We start from the raw sequence: 21,955 nt of genomic DNA on the forward strand, positions 1-21,955 counted from the left end.
TGCTTTTCCCTTTGCTGCTTTTAATATATTTTCTTTGTATTTAATTTTTTTTTTTTTTTTTTTTTTTTGCGTTATGTGGGCCTCTCACAGTTGTGGCCTCTCCCATTGCGGAGCACAGGCTCCGGATGCGCAGGCTCTGGACGCGCAGGCTCAGCGGCCCAGCCGCTCCACATGTGGGATCCTCCCGGACTGGGGCACGAACCCGTGTCCCCTGCATCGGCATTTGGACTCCCAACCACTGCGCCACCAGGGAAGCCCCTGTATTTAATTTTTGATAGTTTGATTAATATGTGTCTTGGCCTGTTTCTCCTTGGATTTTTCCTGTATGGGACTCTCTGCTCTTCCTGAATTTGATTAACTATTTCCTTTCCCATATTAGGGAAGTTTTCAACTATAATCTCTTCAAATATTTTCTCAGTCTGCTTTGTTCTCTTCTTCTAGGACCCCTATAATTCAAATGTTGGTGTGTTTAATATTGTCTCAGAGGTCTCTGAAACTGTCCTCAATTCTTTTCATTCTTTTTTTTTTTTTTTTTTTTTTTAATGCAGCACGCGGGCCTCTCACTGCAGTGGCCCCTCCCGCTGCGGAGCACAGGCTCAGCGGCCATGGCTCACGGGCCCAGCCACTCCTCGGCATGTGGGATCCTCCCGGACTGGGGCACAAACCCGCGTCCCCTGCATCGGCAGGCGGACTCTCAACCCCTGCGCCACCAGGGAAGCCCCTCATTCTTTTTTCTTTATTCTGCTCTGCTGTAGTTATTTCCACTATCTTATCTTCCAGGTCACTTATCCGTTCTTCTGTCTTAGTTATTCTACTATTGATTCCTTCCAGAGAATTTTAAATTTCATTTATTGTATTGTTCATCATTGTTTGTTTGCTCTTTATTTCTTCTAGATCCTTGTTAAATGTTTGTTGTATTTTCTCCATCCTATTTCCAGGATTTTGAATCATCTATACTCTGAATTCTTTTCCAGGTAGACTGCCTATTTCCTCTTCATTTGTTTGGTCTGGTTGGTTTTTATCTTGCTCCTTCATCTGCTGTGTATTTCTCTGTCTTCTCATTTTGCTTATCTTACTGTGTTTGGGGTCTCCTTTCGCAGGCTGCAGGTTTGTAGTTCCCATTGCTTTTGTTGTCTGCCCCCAGTGGCTAAAGTTGGTTCAGTGGTTTGTGTAGGCTTCCTAATGGAGGGGACTGTTGTCTGTGTTCTGGTGGTTGAGTCTGGGTCTTGTCTTTCGGATGGGCAGGACCACGTTTGGTGTTTCGGAGTGTCTGTGACCTTATTATGATTTTAGGCAGCTTCTCTGCTAATGGGTGGGATTGTGTTCTTGTCTTGCTACTTGGTTGGCATAGGGTGTCCAGCACTGTAGCTTGCTGGTCGTTGAGTGGAGCTGGGTCTTAGTGTTGAGATGGAGATCTCTTGGAGAGCTTTTGCCATTTGCTATTACGTGGAGCCAGGAGGTCTCTGGTTGTCGTCCAGTGTCCTGAACTCTGCTCTCCCCTGTCAGAGTCTCAGACCTGACACCTGGCTGGAGCACCAAGACTCTGGCAGCCGCATGGCTCAGAAGAAAAGGGAGGAAAAAAAAAGAAAGAAACAAATAAAATAAATAAAGTTATTAAAATTAAAACAATAATAAGGTAATTAAAAGAAGAAAGAAAGAAGAGAGCAACCAAACCAAAGAACCAATCCACCAATGATAACAAGTGCTACAAACTATAGTAAAAATAAACCCCAAAATATGGACAGACAGGACCCTAGGACAAATGGTAAAAGCAAAGCTATATAGACAAAATTATACAATGAAGCATACACATACACACTGACTAAAAGAGAAAAAGGAAAAAGAAATATATATACATATATATAAAAAAAAGGAAGAGAGCAACCAAAGCAATAAACAAATCTACCAATGACAGTAAGCTCTGAATATTAAACTAAGATGAACATAAAACCAGAAACAAATTAGATGCAGAAAGTAATCCCCAAGTCTACAGGTGCTCCCAAAGTCCACCGCCTCAATTTTTGGATGATTCGTTGTCTATTCAGGTATTCCAGAGATGCAGGGTGCATCAGGTTGATTGTGGAGATTTAATCCGCTGCTCCTGAGGCTGCACAGAGAAATTCCCTTTCTCTTCTTTGTTCACACAGCTGCTGGGATTCAGCTTTGGAATGGCCTCACCTCTGCGTGTAGGTCGCCTCAGGGCATGTGTTCTTTGCTCAGACAGGATGGGGTTAAAGGAGCAGCTGCTTCGGGGGCTCTGGCTCACTCAGGCAGGGGGAGGGAGGGGTACGGAATGCGGGGTGAGCCTGCAGTGGCAGAGGCCAGCGTGACATTGTACCAGCCTGAGGTGTGCCGTGTGTTCTCCCGGGGAAGTTGTCCCGGGATCACAGGACCCTGGCAGTGGCGGGCTACACAGGCTCCCGGGAGTGCAGGTGTGGAGAGTGACCTGTGCTCGCACACAGGTTTCTTGGTGGCTGCAGCAGCAGCCTTAGTGTTTCATGCCCACCTCTGGTGTCTGCACTGATAGCCACAGCTTGCGCCCGTCTCTGGAGCTTGTTTAGGTGGTGTTCTGAATCCCTCTCCTTGCTCACCCCAATACAATGGTCTCTTGCCTCTTAGGCCGTTCCAGACTTTTTCCCAGACTCCCTCCCGGCTAGCCGTGGTGCACTAGCCCCCTTCAGGCTGTGTTCACACAGCCAACCCCAGTCCTCTCCCTGGAATCTGACCTCCAAAGCGAGAGCCTCAGCTCCCAGCCTCCGCCTGCCCCGGCGGGTGAGCAGACAAGCCTCTGGGGCTGGTGAGCACTGGTCGGCACCGATCCTCTGTGCAGGAATCTCTCCGCTTTGCCCTCTGAACTCCTGTTGCTGCGTTCTCCTCCGTGGCTCCAAAGCTTCCCCCTCTGCCCACCCCCTGTCTCCACCAGTGAAGGGGCTTCCTAGTGTGTGGAAACATTTCCTCCTTCACAGCTCCCTCTCAGAGGTGCAGGTCCCGTCCCTATTCTTCTGTCTGTGTTTTTTTCTTTTGCCCTACCCAGGTACATGGGGAGTTTCTTGCCTTTTGGGAAGTCTGAGGTCTTCTGCCAGCATTCAGTAGGTGTTCTGTAGGAGTTATTCCACATGTAGGTGTATTTTTGATGTATTTGTGGGGAAAAAGGTGATCTCCATGTCTTACTTCTCCTTCATCATGAAGGTCCCCCCAGTTGTGTACTTTTGAATATAAATTTCTTTGTCCAGTCAGCACAGTTTCAGAAATATTGATCACCAAGTCAGAAGTGAATTTACAAAGCCCTTTGACATGTTTGATAGGAATAGTCAAATTATTCACAAAGCATCATTTTTTAATTAATTAATTAATTTTTGGCTGTGTTGGGTTTTCATTTCTGTGAGATGGCTTTCTCTAGTTGTGGCAAGTGGGGGCCACTCTTCATCGTGATGTGCAGGCCTCTCACTGTCGCAGCCTCTCTTGTTGCGGAGCACAGGCTCCAGATGCGCAGGCTCAGTAGTTGTGGCTCACGGGCCTAGTTGCTCAGCGGCATGTGGGATCTTCCTAGACCAGGGCTCAAACCCGTGTCCCCTGCATTGGCAGACAGATTCTCAACCACTACACCACCAGGGAAGCCCAAAGCATCATTTTTAATGTTGTTATTTTTGAGTAGTTCAGTACTTTCAGAAATATTAGACATAAGGAATCAAATAAAATATTGTTTACAAGTTTTTTTCTCTATGAAAATCACTGATCACAGCACTATTTTACTTTTGGTTCAAGTGAAAGTATGCTGAGCATTCTTACTTTTCCTAAAACATTTGAAGTCTGGTAGTTTATTTAGAAAATTACAGTGTCTTGATCATTTCTGGGAAATATAGGGTTACTGTTAACAGATTATAATATATCATAAATATTACATCCAATTCTAAAATTTTTAAGGTACACACGTTGTTCAATTGTAGTGTTACCAAAGCAAATAAATATTTGACACAATTGTGTATGTTTACTTTGAGGACAGGAGGAATTTTTGGAGGGTTAATGAGTGAGTATAATAGAAAAGAGCTTGTCTTTGTTGCTTTCACAATATTTGAAAGCCAGTATAGAACCAGTTTATCATAGTTACAGATCATCTTCAACAAAAAGGATTATCTCAAGAGGGATGGTTAGGGGAAAGCCAATGCAGAGCAGAAACTCAGATCTCTGATGATAATTCAGGAGCTCAGAAGTGGAAACCTGTGGGCCTACTGATAGGGTGTTGCCCATCTTCTGGTACGTCTGAGACTGGTTCTGGAAGTGCTCGGTGTAAGAATCTAACTGGAACCAATCTCTCCTACTGGGACAAGCTCGCAGAACCAGATGGCAAATACGGAGGAGCAAGTCCTTTCTTCCCTCTCCTGTTTTCTAGTCTCCCACTGGTGCTCTACTGGCACTACCTATGAGAAGCACACCTGGCAAAGGTAGAAATATAGTTTGCAGATTATGACTCCCAGACTACAGAGCACAGTCAAAAGGTAATCAGGTAAATAGGCCTCCAATGTGAGGCAGATTTATATTAATCGGGCTAGATGTTTGGCTGTGTTTAATGTTATCATAGCTATAGGTGCCAGAGATTTCAGTTCTTTCTAAGGTCCTTGTTTTTGTCTCTCCTGTTGGTTTTATGGATTCCACTTTGACTGCTCTGCAAAGGAAGTCTGTACCATGTATATAATTCATCTTTAGTTCACTGTTTCTGTGCTGGAGGTGTGCTGGTGGGCTGGCAGCTTGTGGGGGCTGTAGGTGGCAGTGTCCTATATCCTAATTAAGTCAGTCTTCAGTGGGACTGTGTCTCTGGGATGTGGCCTTCACAAGTGTTTTTTTCCCTTCTCCTAGAGTATAGCTTTTTCCTGATTTCTACTCCCTTCATTAATATACTACACTCTAGATACTTTCATCACAGCCCCTGTAACACTTTGAGTTATTTTCATATTGTTCATACCTGTCTGTCACTTCAAGTCTCAGCTATGTCTAATTCATCCTTTTACCCCCTTGAGTTTTCCAATATCAGTCAATAACATGTGCTCACTAAATACTTTTGAGTTGGGAAGCTAAAGAATGTATTATTTTAAATGTGTTGCATTACTTGACTTTAAAATTATTTAGTCACACTTACCTGAGATTTACTGAATTAATGTTTTCATTTTACTTGTTTTACATTCTGAATTTAATAAACATGCTGTGAAAATATCATCAATGAGAGAAAAACATATATTTCACCACTGTGAGGAAGAGAGATGTGACATTTCTTTAAGAAATTTCTCACTCAGCAGCTAAAAATAAAAGGGACATTTGTATGGTTATAGGAAAATAACAAAAGAAAGAAAAGCATGCTTGTCTGCAGTAATGATTTGTTGTTGCTAGAAGATTACATTTATTGATGTTTCTAAAAATAACTTTAGAAACATTTGGATCAATATTTGGATCATTCTATCAAAAATCTGATAACAGTGAGTTTTACTCTTTTCAGATATTTTCATTTGAATAGAGGTCATAATGTGCTAGAAGAAAAACACTCTTTTTATTCTTAACCTTGAAGCAGCATGTTTGTAAAATTTTCACTACAACTATTTTATTAGCAAGGCATTTATCTAAACTAGAATTTTAGGCAACCTCTTGAGGTGTCACAATGGTTAGAATAGTAAAGTCAGATTCAGTACAGATTTGATTGTCTCCAAGGCTTATCATGCTTCCAGAACAAATACATGCATCTTTAAAAGAGGATAAAGGAAAAAGAATCAAACAAAAGAAGAAGAAGAAGAAAAGATAGAAACAAAGTTGTGATATTAACCTTTCTGCAGAGATAATTAAATTCAAATATTCCTTTGCCTTTGATAGATCCAAAAGGCAATACTTTCAGATGAAAGGAAAGGACATTTGATCTCCTTTTCTAAGATATTAACTCAGTAGTCTTTAAATAAATTTCTGTCACTTACAGTTTTGGGATAAACTGTTTGGTCAGGAGAACATATTAATAGAAGAAATAGATGATCTCTTAGTGATGTTGCAGTGAATTAAAGAACAATCTGACTGTTCGTAATTTAGAAGAAAAAACAAGGTTAAGAGCAGGTGATCAGCAGTCACTCCTTTCTCTCTTGCTCTTTCCTTGTTGTCTTTCTTATCTCCCTTGCCTTGGAAATCCAGAGGTGCTTTATATGCAGTAGGTCACGTAGGGAAATGCCATGTTAGATTCATTTACTACCAGCAGAAATATTCTCCTTCCACATAAATATGTATTTAACCTTGGGCTTCCCTGGTGGCACAGTGGTTAAGAATCCGCCTGCCAATGCAGGGGACACGGGTTCGAGCCCTGGTCCGGGAAGATCCCACATACCGTGGAGCAATTAAGCTCGTGCACCACAGCTACTGAGCCTGCGTGCTAGAGCCCCCAAACCACAACTACTGAGCCCACGTGCCACAACCACTGAAGCCCACGTGCCTGAAGCCCGTGCTCTGCAACAAGAGAAGCCACCACAATGAGAAGCCCATGCACCGCAATGAAGAGTGGCCCCCGCTCTCTACAACTTGAGAGAGCCCGCGAGCAGCAACAAAGACCCAACGCAGCCAAAAATAAATAAATAAATAAAATAATGAAAAAAACCCTAAGACAATGTGTTTTTAAAAAAAACTCTTATATGCTTACTGAAAATTTTCGGGAGGGGTTGGAAATATCTGGAAAGAAGGCAGTTTTACAGAGCTATGGTTGATTTTACTTGGCCACTAAAATGCAAAAATAGTGAGTTTCTCAAATGAGTAGTATTGCATATATAGGCAGAAGATAAAAATGGAAGAATATAAATTAGTTTCTTTTCCCCAATATGAGAGAGAGAAATATCCATAGAGGTGATGGTACTTAATGGTAATATATAGGAAAGGCGTATTTAATGTCAGCCTGCCAATATTTCAAAATAGAGAGTGACAAAAAATATTGATGATCACCACCATGTTTCAAAAGATTAATAATACATTTCATGAAATATATAAAAGTTATTTCTTGTGCATTAAAATGCATCAGCAGTGTATAGTTATATAATCCATATTAATAAAAAAAATTGACGTTCTTATGCCTTGAGCTATGCAGGCAAACTCTATCTTCTCCAAAGTTGTACGGACTGAAATTGCATTATGTTTAATTATCATTAGTAACAGGAATAGTAAAAACAATATCTAATTTCCTGAGTGGTTACACAGCTGACAAAGACAAAACCAAAACTGAATCTCATTCCAAAGCCTAGTCTTGTACTTATGTGGCATAATAATAATTAACATTTGCTCTGATGAACTTAAGCAATTTCAAGGCATTTAATAGCTTTAAAAATCGAAAGCGTATCAAATTACATACTGTAGGGTTTTAGTGTTAAATGAATTGTTCTTTATTTCATGTATTGTTAAATACTGATTATTTTTTCCATGCTTAATCACCTTTGATTTGTGGTAGAATTTCTAATTTTTACTACTTTTAAATGAATCATTCTGTAGTGTATTGTTATCATTTGGGTACATTTTTCTCATCTTAGCCTGTAATGGCAAAGACCTTAAGAGTCATTATTTTATTCTGCATATTGCCAAACATAGTGCCTTACAAAAACAAATCCTCAATATTTATTTTAAAACAATGAATGAAGAATGGACTATTGGAGTAGGAAGTTCCTGGTTAAGTTTGTAGCTTAGTAGTTTCAATGTACCTCTTGTTTTAAATAATTATTTGAATTATCAATGTTTGTGAAAATTAAAAGATTTGAGGTTTTCTTGTGAGTACCTTTATAATGATAAAATAAAAACAATAAGAAAGCATGATTTGTTTAAAAATTGGATGGTGTTTAATTGGTTTAAAGATATTCTTAATGGCAAATTTAAAAATAATATTGAAAACATATAATTATGGTTGCTATTTATAGCCATTCATTATGTACATTTTTTCTACCTAGGAATATTTAGATTTAATAAGATTAGACACACAAATAAATAAAAATTGTATTGATTGATTTTGGCATACTTGAAAATAATTGTCTGATAAGCCTTACATTTTAACATGAAAATAGGTATTAAAAGGAAAGTATAACATGTATGTAAAAAAGCAAAAAATCTAGTGATGCTGAAGAAGTAATGCAGCTTTTTGTTGTTGTTGTTGTTGTTGTTGTTTTTTTGCGGTACGCGGGCCTCTCACCATTGTGGCCTCTCCTGTTGCAGAGCACAGGCTCCGGACGCGCAGGCTCAGCGGCCATGGCTCAGAGGCCCAGCCGCTCCGCGGCATGTGGGATCTTCCCGGACCGGGGCACGAACCCGTGTCCCCCGCATCGGCAGGGGGACTCTCAACCACTGCGCCACCAGGGAAGCCCCCCATCCAATTTTTTGCACATGGCAGAATTTCATTATTTTTATAGCTGAGTAATATCCCATTATATGTTGGTATATATATACTATGTATATATATATATACCACATCTTCTTTATCCATTCATCTGTTGATGGATACTTGGATTGCTTACATTATTGGCTATTGTAAATAACACTGCTGTGAATATTGGAGTGCAAGATCTTCTTTTGTTTTTTCAAATTTTATTTATTTAGCTCATGCCTTGCAGCATGCGGGATTTTAGTTCCCTGACCAGGGATCAAACCTGTGTCCCCTGCATTGGGAGCACAGAGTCTTAACTACAGGATTGTCAGCTAAGTCCCAGGATCTTCTTATTTTTAGTTCTGAAGCAGCTACCAGAACTGCATCTTATTTTATATTTAACTCCATAAATATGGATTCATCTAAAAGTAAAGAAAATGCATCACCTTATTTTAAAAGCTGATTACTTCCTCTTGATTCTAAACTTAACTCAGATGAATCTGTTTTGGTCTATCCTGTTTTTTTCTCATTTTTCCATAAAATTCTATGTACTTTGCTTTTAACAGTCCTATCCTCAATTTGTTAACTTGCTTTCTGAGCACTTCTAAATTATCCAAATACCATTTTACATTTAAATTTAATGCGGAAATGGAGTTTGTAACAATTAACATTCAATTATAAATTTCTCATTCTTTCATGAAGAATTCAAATGTTTAAACATTCTCTTGAGATTCTCAACTCTTCTCAAAAGGTAGTCAATGAGGCACTATTATAATCAATGCATAGTTGTGTTTATAAATGTATATATCCCATTCTACATGTTATACTCCCTTTTTTCACTTAATAAAATATCTCAGAGATGGAGACCTTGTACTGTTACTGCAAACACATCTTTTACCATAGGACCATAAAGAAGGACCAACATAGGAGATGAATTAATTAATTTATTTTGAATTGCTGTAACCATTTCAAATAATCTTTCCACCATGATTTAATTCCACAACCTTAAACAATGTTTTAGATCAGCTTGATAAATGGTTGCTGACAATCTATGTAAATCTTGAATAAAGTAAGAGATATTAGGAGACAAGTTGATAGGTGTCTAGAACTTCAAAATTAAGAAAATTTTGAAATTTTCTTACAACTGAAAATTGTTACTCCAATTCATAAGAAATATAATGATTTATTAGAAGTTTTATTCATGTATCTAGTTAAGTGAAAGTCCAAGGGTGCAGAATGTGTTCCTTAAGAATAAATACTCCAAAACATATTCAATTTTTAGTAATTGGACTTGGAAATCGTGGCTCCATTTTTAATGTAATGAATGCTGAATTTAGCTAGACCATTTGTTAGATTTCTCATTGGAAAAAATTCAAAGTATTGTTTCTCTTACAATGTGCTTAGCTAATTTAATAGACAGTTCCTATGAATAGGTTCTGTTCCTATGAATGTCTTTAGGATATTAATGAATAGATTGATATCAACATGAGGGCATCTAATAAAGAACTTTGTCTTTGACCTCATTCTCTTCAATGGCTTTTAATAAATTATTGATTAGACAGTAAGGGTAGGAAACATAGCAGTAAGTGGAATATTTCTCACGAAAGAAAAGAACAATGTAAAGGAGAAGGAATGTGCATGAAGGAGATCGCATAAGATCCTGGTCCACATAGCTTAGTATCCTTTAACCTTTTCAATTTCAGCATTTTTTTAACATCTTTATTGGAGTTTAATTGCTTTACAATGGTGTGTTAGTTTCTGCTTTATAACAAAGTGAATCAGCTATACATATACATATAGCACCATGTCTCCTCCCTCTTGCGGCTCCCTCCCTCCCACCCTCCCTATCCCACCCCTCTAGGTGGTCACAAACCACCTAGCTGATCTCCCTGTGCAGCTGCTTCCCACTAGCTATCTATTTTACATTTGGTAGTATTTGTAAGTCCATGTCACTCTCTCACTTCGTCCTAGCATGTTTTGAAGAAATTATTTTGTGGCTCTTTTCTTACTTTGATAACAGATTATCATGTCAGTTAAGTATTCAAAAGAAGCCTTCCTACCATAAAGGAGTCCCCATTTTCTTAAAAGTGTAGAGTGATGGCTTATAATGTTGTGTCATTCCTGTGGGCATTTTCCCCTAAATTTTATATACATTATTATACTTATTTTGAAATACAGAAATAGCAAAACTGAAGCACTCTTGGTTTAACCATCAGCAGCTGATAATGGATAACACTCTGTATGAAAGCTCAAAACCAATATTCACTGAACATTGGCCTCGCCAAAGGCCTAGCAATTACACATTACACTTCTAGATTTATATCAAGTAGGAAGCCTTGCAGAGTGTACTAAGATATACAGAACCACTCTGCATAAGTGCGAAAAACTTGAAAACTGTTCTCGTAACTGCAAAATATAACGAAAACAGCAAGATGTTGTGTAGTCATATGATTTAATATTATACAGCAAGGAAAATGTAATAACTAAAATTACATTTAACCAATATAGAAGAACCTTAGAGATGTATAATTCATGAAAGTAAAGTGCCAGAATATTTCACATAGTTAGATGGTTTTGTATAAAGTTAAAGCAAAAGTAAACAATATTTTTGGCACATACGTGCGTAAGTGATGAAACTACAAGCCATGGTATACAAATTACAAAAAATAAGTTAAAAAAAAAAAAGTAATTCTATTAGGCCTATAAGAAAGAATAGTCAGGACAATTGTTTCAGTATTTGCAGATATATACTTAGAAGTGAGTTTCTCTTTTAACTCTAGAGGGCAGAACTAACATCAATGAGTAGGGATTATAGGGACTTAAATTTTTACTCAGTACAGTAGAATCTTCTAAAATGTAGAGCTTTCTGAAGAAGTAATGTACTGCTCATTTAAGCCTTGATTTTTCTGTCTCTGAATATGTTTAGGTAGAATTTGGATTGCCACTTATCTGAGACAATATAGAATTTTCACACCACGTTTGAGACTGAATTAGATACTTTCTAAGCATCAGCTGATATCTTTTCAAAAAATGAAATTTCAAGAATTTGATTACTTTTAAATTAAAAAACACTTCAGTTGTCAAAATACACTGCAATCTCAAAATTTTCCTTGTAACGTATAAAAATGATGTGAACTATTTACTCAAATTTACCTGAACCTGGAAAATAGTAAAATATGGCTAAACATTACACTTCTTTAGAAAAAAATTAAATGACCTTGAAATAAGAATTTTCTAAAATATTAGAAATAGAATTCTCAAAGACATTGAATAAGACTACTGATGGCAGATGCATTAGGTAAAAGTGGCAGGAGGCTGACTGCAGTAAAGTTTCTAATCGTTTTCACTGCGGTAGTTTTCTCTGCTGTGTTCTCGAGTAATCCTTGTTAACAATCAGATTGACAGAAATGAGTACCACGGTTCCAAATGCTCATCTGTCTCTCTCTCTTTCCAGGGTTCCACTTATCTCAGCACCAGGTATCCCTGCTCAGCCAGCCCCTGCAGGCCTTCTCCAGATTTTAATCAGGTATTGGCACTTGGCGCTTAGTGATTTGGCTTCAGAGGAACTTTCCGTGCAATGCAGGAGAGTTCATTTAACCTTGATCACAGTTTATCATCATGTTTTGTTGTTCGCTTAGTTTATCCCTGGGGAAAGAGTTGTTACTGATAACTCTATTCACAATCATCAATAGATTATACCAAACAAAAAATACATGTGAAGTGACACTAGCCATCCTCTGCAATTCCTAACCAAGTTCAGTGAAAACTCAGAAAAGACTGCACAACCTACCCTTGCATTTGTTCATAGCAATATCTGCAAACAAAAATAGGCTTTCTTGATGGCATAGATTATTAATATTAAAGGTTTTGATCCATATTTTCTTTCCATATTTAGATATATTTTTTGCACTGGGACAATTCCCTCATAAGAGTCTTATTTCAAAACAAAAAAAGTATATCTTAAACATGTAGTTTAAGGTAAAAAAATAATATTTCAGATTTTAAATGTTTAGTGTGCTTTTTTCTTTCATTCTTTTCAAAAAATGTTTAAAGGAGGATGGTTGAGGTATATATTAACAATTTAATCCTAATTAGTATATTTAGTTTGGAAGATCTTGGTTTCCATATAGAGCTAAGAATTATCCTGACTTTTAATGACCTTTCTCAAGGCTACAAAATCCATTTGATAAATACGATATGAAGGAGCTTTAAAATATGGTAACTGTATAAACCTCACATATTTCAAACTGAAATAATAAACTAGTACTGAAAAGCACATCCAAATTAGCAGCAATAGATCCGCAATGTATCCACAATGTCAGGTAACTAATATTAGAATGAGCATTAGGTTTCATTTTTATTTTTTGTGTCCCAGGACTTTATACAATTCCTGAAAGACTATTTTAATAATGAAGTAAATAAATTATAATTTATTCTGTCTAAGAAATGGAAAATACTAGAAATATTTAACAAATCAAACTAAGAAATAATTACTAACTCATGTATAGTAGTAAATGTATTGATTAATAAAGTATCCTGTCTGTATATATATGTGTGCATGTGTGTGTGTATAAATGATATATATGATTGCATATATACATACATATTCTTTAATTTTATTACAAATTCAATAGTACTATGAGAAATTATAAATATTTTGGTTTATATAAACATTTCTTAATAATAAAAATAGATTTATTTCAGTGCTTAAAATTAATTTAAATATTCTATAATACATTATTAAATATGCCCCATATTTTACAAAACTGTGAATATATAATTTTAAGAATTAGATACTTTTTAAATGAAGATATAATTTTATTATTTACAGTGATAGACTGATTATTTTTAAAATGTATTCTAAGATTTTAAAAACTAAGTAAATATAATCAGATCACCTATAATTTTAGACAATAATACATTTTTATTTAAGTCAAAAAGCAAAATTCATTGGGATTGACATATATACACTAATATGTATAAAATGGATAACTAGTAAGAACTTGCTGTATAAAAAAATAAATAAAACTAAATTTTAAAAAAAGCAAAATTCAGGGCAGAGCTAATTCCTTCTGTAATGAGGTAAGCTCAGTTTTAAAGGATTTTAATCCAACATTTAAGAATAATAAAATTTTGATTAAAAGTTATTAAAGTTTTTGCTACAATGACTCCAAAAGACAAATTCAGACTTCTAAAACTTACTTAAAAGAAAAATCTGACTTTCTTTCTTTTTTTTTTTTTTTTGCGGTACGCGGGCCTCTCACTGCTGTGGCCTCTCCCGTTGCAGAGCACAGGCTCCGGATGCGCAGGCTCAGTGGCCATGGCTTACAGGCCTAGCCGCTCCGCAGCATGTGGGATCTTCCCGGACCGGGGCACGAACCCGTGTCCCCTGCATCGGCAGGTGGACTCTCAACCACTGCGCCACCAGGGAAGCCCTGAGTTACTTTCTTAATGCTTTAGAGTGTACTAGGAGAAAAGTAATTATTTATTTTATAAAATTATAAAATAACAAAAATATTTCTGATTGATTATTATTTCCTTACTTTTGAAAGGCATATATACACATTAGGTAGTTGATTATTACTCATACAACCAGGACAGCATAAGCACATGATCAGTTTTTTTAAAGAGCAGGTACTGTTTTGAAACCTGGAGAGCAATGGAAGTAACTAGATAAAAAACAGTGGTAGAGATTGACTTTGAAGTTAAGGAGTACAGCCAGTTCTCCAAGATTAAAAAGAAAGAAGGGGAGTGTCTGTGGTTAACTTATATAGGAAATAAGGAAAATGGTGGAGGTTCATATTTTATAGCTTTCATTTTTTAAATAAACTTGACAACTCTATTTCCGAAAGAGCATAATACATTTTTGTAGTCCACCAGGCCTAATCAGGAACATTTCCTTACTGCTCCTATCCATAGCCATTTATGGATAAATAGTGTGTGTATCATATAAGGGAAAAGGCAAGTGGTGGACAGGGAAGGGGGTAAATTAAAAGCTCACAAATAGCCCTCCACTTAAAAACAAACAAACAAAAAATGGAGCAAAGTGCAGGAAAAGATCCTCTCAATCACTTCCATTTCTTACCAGCAACAGAAAAAAGTAAATAAAATTTTACTTTGTTTTCATTTCCACAAACAAGAGATGAAAAAGAAAAAATGTGTTTTCTGAATTAAAAGTCTACAGGGTAGGTGACATCATAGAAAATAGCAGACTAGGTAGCTCCATGGGCCTATCCTTCCATAAAAAGATTAAAAAAATCCAGCAAACATTCTATGAATAAACTTTGTCAGAACTCTGGAAAGCAGTCAGAGGTTTACAGGAACCAAGATAGTGCTGAATCAACACAAAGGCAACTTCAGATAGTAGGGAAGCTTTGTGACCTTTGTGCTTGCTTCTACCCCAACCCCACCCCTGGCTCAGTGGTGATCTTGAGGATGGAGGCCTGTGTTCCTAGTATGGGATGCTGGTCACTGGTTCTGAAGGGAGAAGAGCCGACTTTACGTTCAATGAATTGTGTTTGTCTGTTCTACTATGTCTGGGGACACTACTTAAAAGGGTGATACAAGGAGCTTGTCTTTGTTTCAGCTAACTCAGAACCCATGAAAGTTGAAAAAGTGGTGAGAATTCCTTGAGAACAAAATAATAGGAAAAAACAGTATGTAGCCACCTGGGGCAAAATATTGCAGTCGAGGAAAATAAGAGCACTGAAAACCTGGGGGGAAAGTTGGGGAGAAAGTGTCTGTGAAATTAAGGCACTCAAAAGCACTTGTGTATGCAGGGGGATTTAAAAAGCCACATGCATGCCCAAAGTAGTACACATGTTCAGAAAAGGCCAGAAAGACACTAAGTTTTCACCCATGGATGGCTGATCTATGGACTCAGTGAAAGTAAGAATTGAAAGCTAAGGCAGATTTGTAAATAGAAAATAGACTGGCTAAGTGTTGAAGTGGCCGAGCACAGAGCCAATTTTCAGGGACTATAGAGGTTTCTTTTTTCTTTTCCATATCTATCTTCATCTTTTTTTGGCTCCTGGAATTGATGAAAATCTTTGTCAAAACACTAGCTGACAAGCTAAGGAACCGAGAATTCAGAGGCCACACATGACACAGAATATAGACTTTACAAGAATAGTTTAGAAACAAACAGCCACAGAGCAAAGCAAGACACAAACAAACCCTGAGGAGGGGAAATAATCTGACTTTTAGAGTTACTGCATTATAATATCCAAAAGGTCAAGTTTTCAACAAAACATTAGGAAGCATACAAAGAAACAAAAAATAAGGGCTATCAGAGAAAAAATAACTTAAATGTCCCTGTGGAAATACACATGGGATTTAAATCAACTATCTTATATATGTTCAAAGACTAACAGAAACCACGGACAAAGAGTTAAAGGAAACCAGGAGAATAATGTGTGAACAAATCGGGAATTTCAATAAAGAGATATTAAATATAAAAAGAAACTAAATAAAAAATCTGGGGCTGAACAAGTACAATAATTGAAGTGAAAAACTCACTAGAGGGTATCAAGAGCAGGTTTGCATAGGTAGAAGAAAAAATCTGTGAATTTGAAGATAGGTAAGTTGAAATTATTTACTCTGAAGAGCAGTAAGAAAAAAGAATGAAGTAAAATGAACCGAGCCTAAGAGACCTCTGTGACACCATCTAGCATAACAACATACACATAAAACGAATCTTAGAAGTAAAGGAGAGAGAGAAAAGCTCACAAAGATTTGAGAAATAATGGCAGAAAACTTCTCAAGTTTGATAAAAGACACAAATGTCTATATTCAAGCAGCTTACAACTTTCAAGAATAATAAATGCGAAGAGAACCATGCTGAGACATATTATAATCAAATTATCAAAAGACAGAGCCCCTCAAAAAATCTTGAAAGCAGCAAGAGAGAAGCAATTCATCAGTATAAGGGACCCTCAAAAGATTAAAGTCTGATTTCTGAACAGAAACTATAAGGGCCAGAAGGGAGTGTGATGATGTGCTTCAAGTGCTAAAGAAGAAAAAAAAAATACAACTGTCAAGCAAGAATTCTACATCTGGCTATACTATCCTTTACAATGAGGGATCAATTAAGACATTCTCAGATAAACCAAGCTGAGGGAGTTTGTGACTAGCAGACCTGCCCAACAAGAAATGCTGCAGGGATTCCTTCGGTATGAAATAAAAGGACAAGAGACACTAATTTGAAGCCAGAAGAAGAAATAAGGAATTCTGGTACAGTTAACAACAAAAGGCAAAGATAAAGCCAGTATTATTGTGTTTTGGGCTTGTAAATTCTCTTTTTATTTCCTGTGTATCTCTGGAAGACGAAGAATGATTACGTGGTATTTGTATGATCACTAGAAGGCAGGATCCTTTATAGGAAGAAGAGGAGCATCAGAATTATGGGAAGAACTACTTCTAAGTTCAGATTACTGGACCTTGATTCATGAGACTTCTTCACCTGATTTTGAGTGGAGCCTAAGAATTTGAAAACCTTTAGTTTTTGAAAGCTTATACGATTCTTTTGTGCAGATAGTTTCTCTTAGAGACGGCTTCATCAAGAATTAATTTTGATGGGAAAGTCTGGGCTTGGCTTTGTTTATGCCTTGCTCACAAGTTTAAAAAATGTCAATTCTATGTATTCTAGTTATTGAAATAAAAACTAATTGAGTGATTTTCATCCCAACATTCCACATTATTATGAGTGATAAAGAGATTTAGATAAAATTCTTTGAGCAAGCCAGAGGGATCTAATTCATAAATGAAAATATATATATATATAAATCAAAGGAGAGAGATTTTCCTGCCCCCTTTATAGCGAAAAACACAAAAATGAAGATCTGTGTATCCATATAATTTCACAGCTTGATTTTATATTTTAGAAACCCACAGAAATGTATTGGAAGAAAAAAGAATTACAGGCATTGTTATTTAACACAGCGGAAGTGACTTGTTAGGAGTTCTTCTGAGATCAAGGAGTTGCTTACTACAAAGTACATTTTACTGTGCCTGCATTGTAAAATCTATTGAGCCAGACAAAAGCAAAGTGGTATGAATCACGCTGTCAAAATGAGGCAACTGTCAAAGCTGATAGGTTGAGCAGTTCTAGTAAATACTATTTGGACGTAATGGATCTAGTTAACTTTTTCTTTTCTATTATACTTAATAAGCGTAATAAAGGAAAAATTAGTGTCCCATATTTGTATTTGTATCTGTTTTTTATGTTAGATTTCAATTTACCCGTGAAGGTGATCCTTAAGGATATACTATATGAAAGTCATTATAAGAAATAGTTTCTGTTTAGCAAGCCTGCATACATGGAAATTATTTGAAAGGCCAGTGTATATATGGTACAGTTTTGGCTGACTAGAACTCATGTTACCTGGAAGAGACAAAGAAATTGTATTCACATAAGGAAAAACTGATCCTTTGAATATTATTTTTTGATTGACTTAGTCTCTTATCTACTACAGAACTCACTAACTGAACACAAATTATTGGTCAAGAACCAGCTTCCAACATATAGTTATTTAACTAAAGGTAAAAAGCAGCAATTCATAAATGATACTGATTGACTGGAAAAATAGATACTTTTTATAGAAAAAATTGTAGAAAATTTTAAAATAAGTTTAAAAAGTAGCACATACATATAAGTTAAATCCTGAATTGACTGATTTTTATTTCTAGATTTATTTTCATATTTAAATATACAGCATTCAGAACTTTTATATGCAGATTGCAAGAACCACCACAGATTTGTATTAGAACACTTTTGTCATTAATATACACAGTCCCATAACTTGGGTTTTAATGAGAAACATTTAAAATTACTTTGATGGTAATATGAAGATTCAGTGGCAAAATGAGCTCATTTTTCTAGGGGCAATATTGTCCTTATAATTTTATCACTTTTTATTCCCATATTCAATGAAAACATGTAGCATTGGAAGACAAGGCATTTTCACTACCACTCGGTACCGTGTGCTCTGGATCTATCTATAGAAAGGAGAAGCTTATTCTAAAAATACTTTCTGAAGATTAAAATAATTTTTCCTCTGTTTTCCTGTTCCAGTAGGGTTTGTGGATCACAATGATTCATGAATGGCTTTAAAGATTTCTAAAAACTTCCTGAAATTACATGTAGAAATGTTGTCTGAAAATGCTCTTTTGTTTGAGAGCTCCTGTTATCACATTTTCAAAGAGGTTGTGACTACTAAATACTGACAAAAACAATTGGCAAAAAAAAATATGATCTAGATATTACAACAATACTATTCAATATCTCTCTGTAGTAGATATTTAGAAACAGGCATAACTGAATTCGTCACTCATACCACACACAAAAGAATTACTCCAAATGTATCAGAAATCTAAATCTAAATACTAAAGCCCTGCAAGTCTTGGAAGAAAATAAATGTAAAAATAATGTTGATTCTCTTATAACATAGCTATGATGGCAAGTATTTTAACTATGACTTAAAAATCTAGATGCAATAAAAAATTAAGTTCAACCACTTAGAAAGGAGGAAAATTTTTAGAATAGAAAGAAAAAATAATGTAAGCAAAACAAAAATCAAATGACAGATAGGAGAAACTATTTGCAGGTTTTATCATAAAAAGGATTAATATCTGGAAATACTAAGAATCTAAAAGCAGGATATAAAGGAACAGAAATCCAGTAAAAACAAAAATGGGAAAATATGAAGAAACAATTTACAAAAATATATAAATATGACACTTAAACCCGGGAAACTATTCTCACCTTAATTCCTAATAAGTAAAGCAAACAATACTACTATGTTATGATTTTTCACCTATTATTTTATCAAAAAAAATAAAATAAAAAACCCAGGTGAATACTCCCTGAGTATTTTTTGAGAAAATTTGGAAAGGAAGTTAACTTCTGACTTTGTATATGGCAATGTCTATTTTGCCTGATTTGATTTGTTTTGCAATCATGTGTTCATAATTACATGCCCTGAGCAATCAATATATAGATCCTTTTGCATTCGGTATTGTTAATGTGATGTTTGATTCTAATAAGATTCCAACATATTGTTAGTATCCTATTCTTAGTCTTGTGAGGCCTTTACTATCCTCTTGTTTTCATTACCTCTCACACTGAAGTTTTAATTCAGTAATCTTTTCCTGTGAATTCAGAATAGTTACCACTCTGTTTTGTAGTGGGTAAGTGAAATTTCCAGCTTGAAATAGTATATGATAAAATGACAATTGTGGAAGTCATTCTTTACTGTTACCATAAATATACTTGCTTTGTCCTTCTTTGCACCAGAAGCCAAAACGTGCTAAATAGTTATATTTGAAGAACTATGTGTTCAGGTTGTCAGACTTCAGGGTTTTTAGTATAAGTGGAATCAGAGTTCATTTTTACTTCAATACATATTTTATGTAAGCATTTGCATATGTTTTATACCAAATGTCTCGGTATAATTGATTAATGCTTTTTTAAAAATATTTATTTATTTATTTATGGCTGTGTTGGGTCTTCGTTGCTGCGCACGGGCTTTCTCCAGTTGGAGCGAGCAGGGGCTACTCTTTGTTGCAGTGCATGGGCTTCTAATTGCAGTGACTCCTCTTGTTGTGGAGCACAGGCTCTAGGTGCGTGGGCTTCAGTAGTTGTGGCTTGCGGGCTCTAGAGCACAGGCTCAGTAGTTGTGGCACATGGGCTTAGTTGCTCCACAGCATGTGGGATCTTCCCGGACCAGAGCTCAAACCCATGTCCCCTGCATTAGCAGGCGGATTCTTAACCACTGCACCACCGGGGAAGCCCTTGATTAATGCTTTTATATTCCTCATTGAAATTTTTGGAAGTTACATCAGGAATTAGTCCATGTCTGTCCTAAACTTTATTATTCTGTATCTTCTTTATATTCTAAATTATCCTGTGTGTTTTATCTGGCTTTAAGCTTATTCTTTAAATTTATGCTTTTAAGATGTTTGTGGAACAGAATAAACTACAAACCAAAAGTAGTGAATTATCAAACTGAAGACATGAAGAATTTTGATTAATTTATTTATGTCCATGTGTGACAAAGTGTTTTGAGAGCACAAAAATTCAAAATGCTTTTTCTAAATATTTGAGTGAAATTAATTTTCCCAGGAGAATATCCATATTCAATATTTATTCTCTGGTTTTCTGTACAGGGATGTAGTTCCAGGACCCTTCTTTTGAGAAGCAAGGAAGCGTATGAATCAGAGGGTGCATGACCCAAAAGCAATCCAGTTACCATGCACACCTTTGTCTGATATGGGGATCAGAGAGATATTTCTCTGCGGATCTGTCACAGGAAAAGTGGTATGTAACGTCAAAGCAACAAATAACTTAGGGATGTTTCTTTTACTGTCCCTCACTGTATGATGATGGCATTTCGCCAAAAGGCAATTCTGTAAATGCTGTTGTACTAGGAGGTGGTAAAATTACGTGGTCTAAGCTGCTAGTGCACTTATACTGTGGAATAATTTATGGGTAGCTATTAGAGCATTTAGAGATATGAGTCTGCTGCTTACCATTCAGAAATTTTCCCATAAATATTGTGTTCTCTCAACTGTGCTTTTCATAAATATTGAGCAATAGCAGATTTGAGGTTATATTCCCTGACAAGTAATTGGATTGCAACCATACCATACTGATGATTCAGTACAGAGTGGCATTCATTGACAGTCAGCTAATCTGGGAAAAGAATGAAAATGACTTGTGAAAGCCAGGGTACTAGAGGGGGAAACAAACAAAAAACAAAAACAAACAAACAAAAAGCAAAAACAAACAAACAAAAAAACTTCCCTAATACTGTCCAGAGGTTGTCTAAGCAAATACAAAAGGGCAGGTATAAATTTCTTCCAGAAACAATTATAAAAGAAAGAGATCTATTTTCAGGATTTTAATGATTGTACCAAGGTCACAAGGAGCATAAAACATTTGCCCCTGTATAAAACTTATTTCATATTTCTTGTGCTGACATACTGTTTGGGAGTATAAACAGACTCTTTCACAAAAAATATATATAAGATTTATAACTTCTTTAATGTATTAGAAAATATGGCTATGCTGGATTCAAAATCCTTCATGACAGCATTTGTCTGGATCTGCACACAGTATGTCGAATCTAGATGGTACATGTTATTTCACCAGCCTTTAGAGATATTTGCTTTCATTGCCCCTATGAAAAACGTGGCTTAGTGAATACAAACCAGGAAAACTTTGTAATATTTTCTTTGATGTATAACATACATATAATAAATTGCACATATTATAAATCTACAGCCCAGTAATTTTTTACAAGGTAAACAAAGCCATACAACCATATAAAATATTTTCAATACCCAGAGGCTACTCTAATGCTCATCACAGTTAACTTGTCTGCAAACATAAACAATATTATGAACACTAAAGTCATAAAATAGTTATACTTGTTGAACTTTATATAAATTGGATTATAAAGCACATACTAAATATTATCATGCAGTAGACAAAGTATTACCTCATTCCTTTTCATTGATGTTTAGCATTTGATTTAATGAGTATACTAAAACGTATTTATCCATTTTACTGTTGATATACATTTTAATTGATTCCCGGTT

At 36.0% G+C, this 21,955-nt stretch overlaps 1 protein-coding gene across 11 annotated transcripts in view; it reads left to right on the forward strand.

Annotated features, from left to right (window-relative positions):
* ZP4 (zona pellucida glycoprotein 4) overlaps positions 1–21,955 on the forward strand; it is a 702,723-nt gene that overhangs the window by 234,077 nt on the left and 446,691 nt on the right. For 9 of the 11 annotated variants that reach the window (XM_079900738.1, XM_079900744.1, XM_079900732.1 and 6 more), the window contains exons 3-4: positions 11,811–11,882; positions 20,522–20,672. The exons of 1 other annotated variant lie outside the window; for it this stretch is intronic. The gene's annotated coding sequence lies outside the window, so the exon portion shown is untranslated. The remainder of the gene's footprint in view (positions 1–11,810; positions 11,883–20,521; positions 20,673–21,955) is intronic. One more of the 11 variants, XM_079900741.1, reaches the window with a different exon arrangement.

This window comes from Stenella coeruleoalba, assembly GCF_951394435.1.
Source record: "Stenella coeruleoalba genome assembly, chromosome: 16".
Taxonomy (NCBI): domain Eukaryota; kingdom Metazoa; phylum Chordata; class Mammalia; order Artiodactyla; family Delphinidae; genus Stenella; species Stenella coeruleoalba.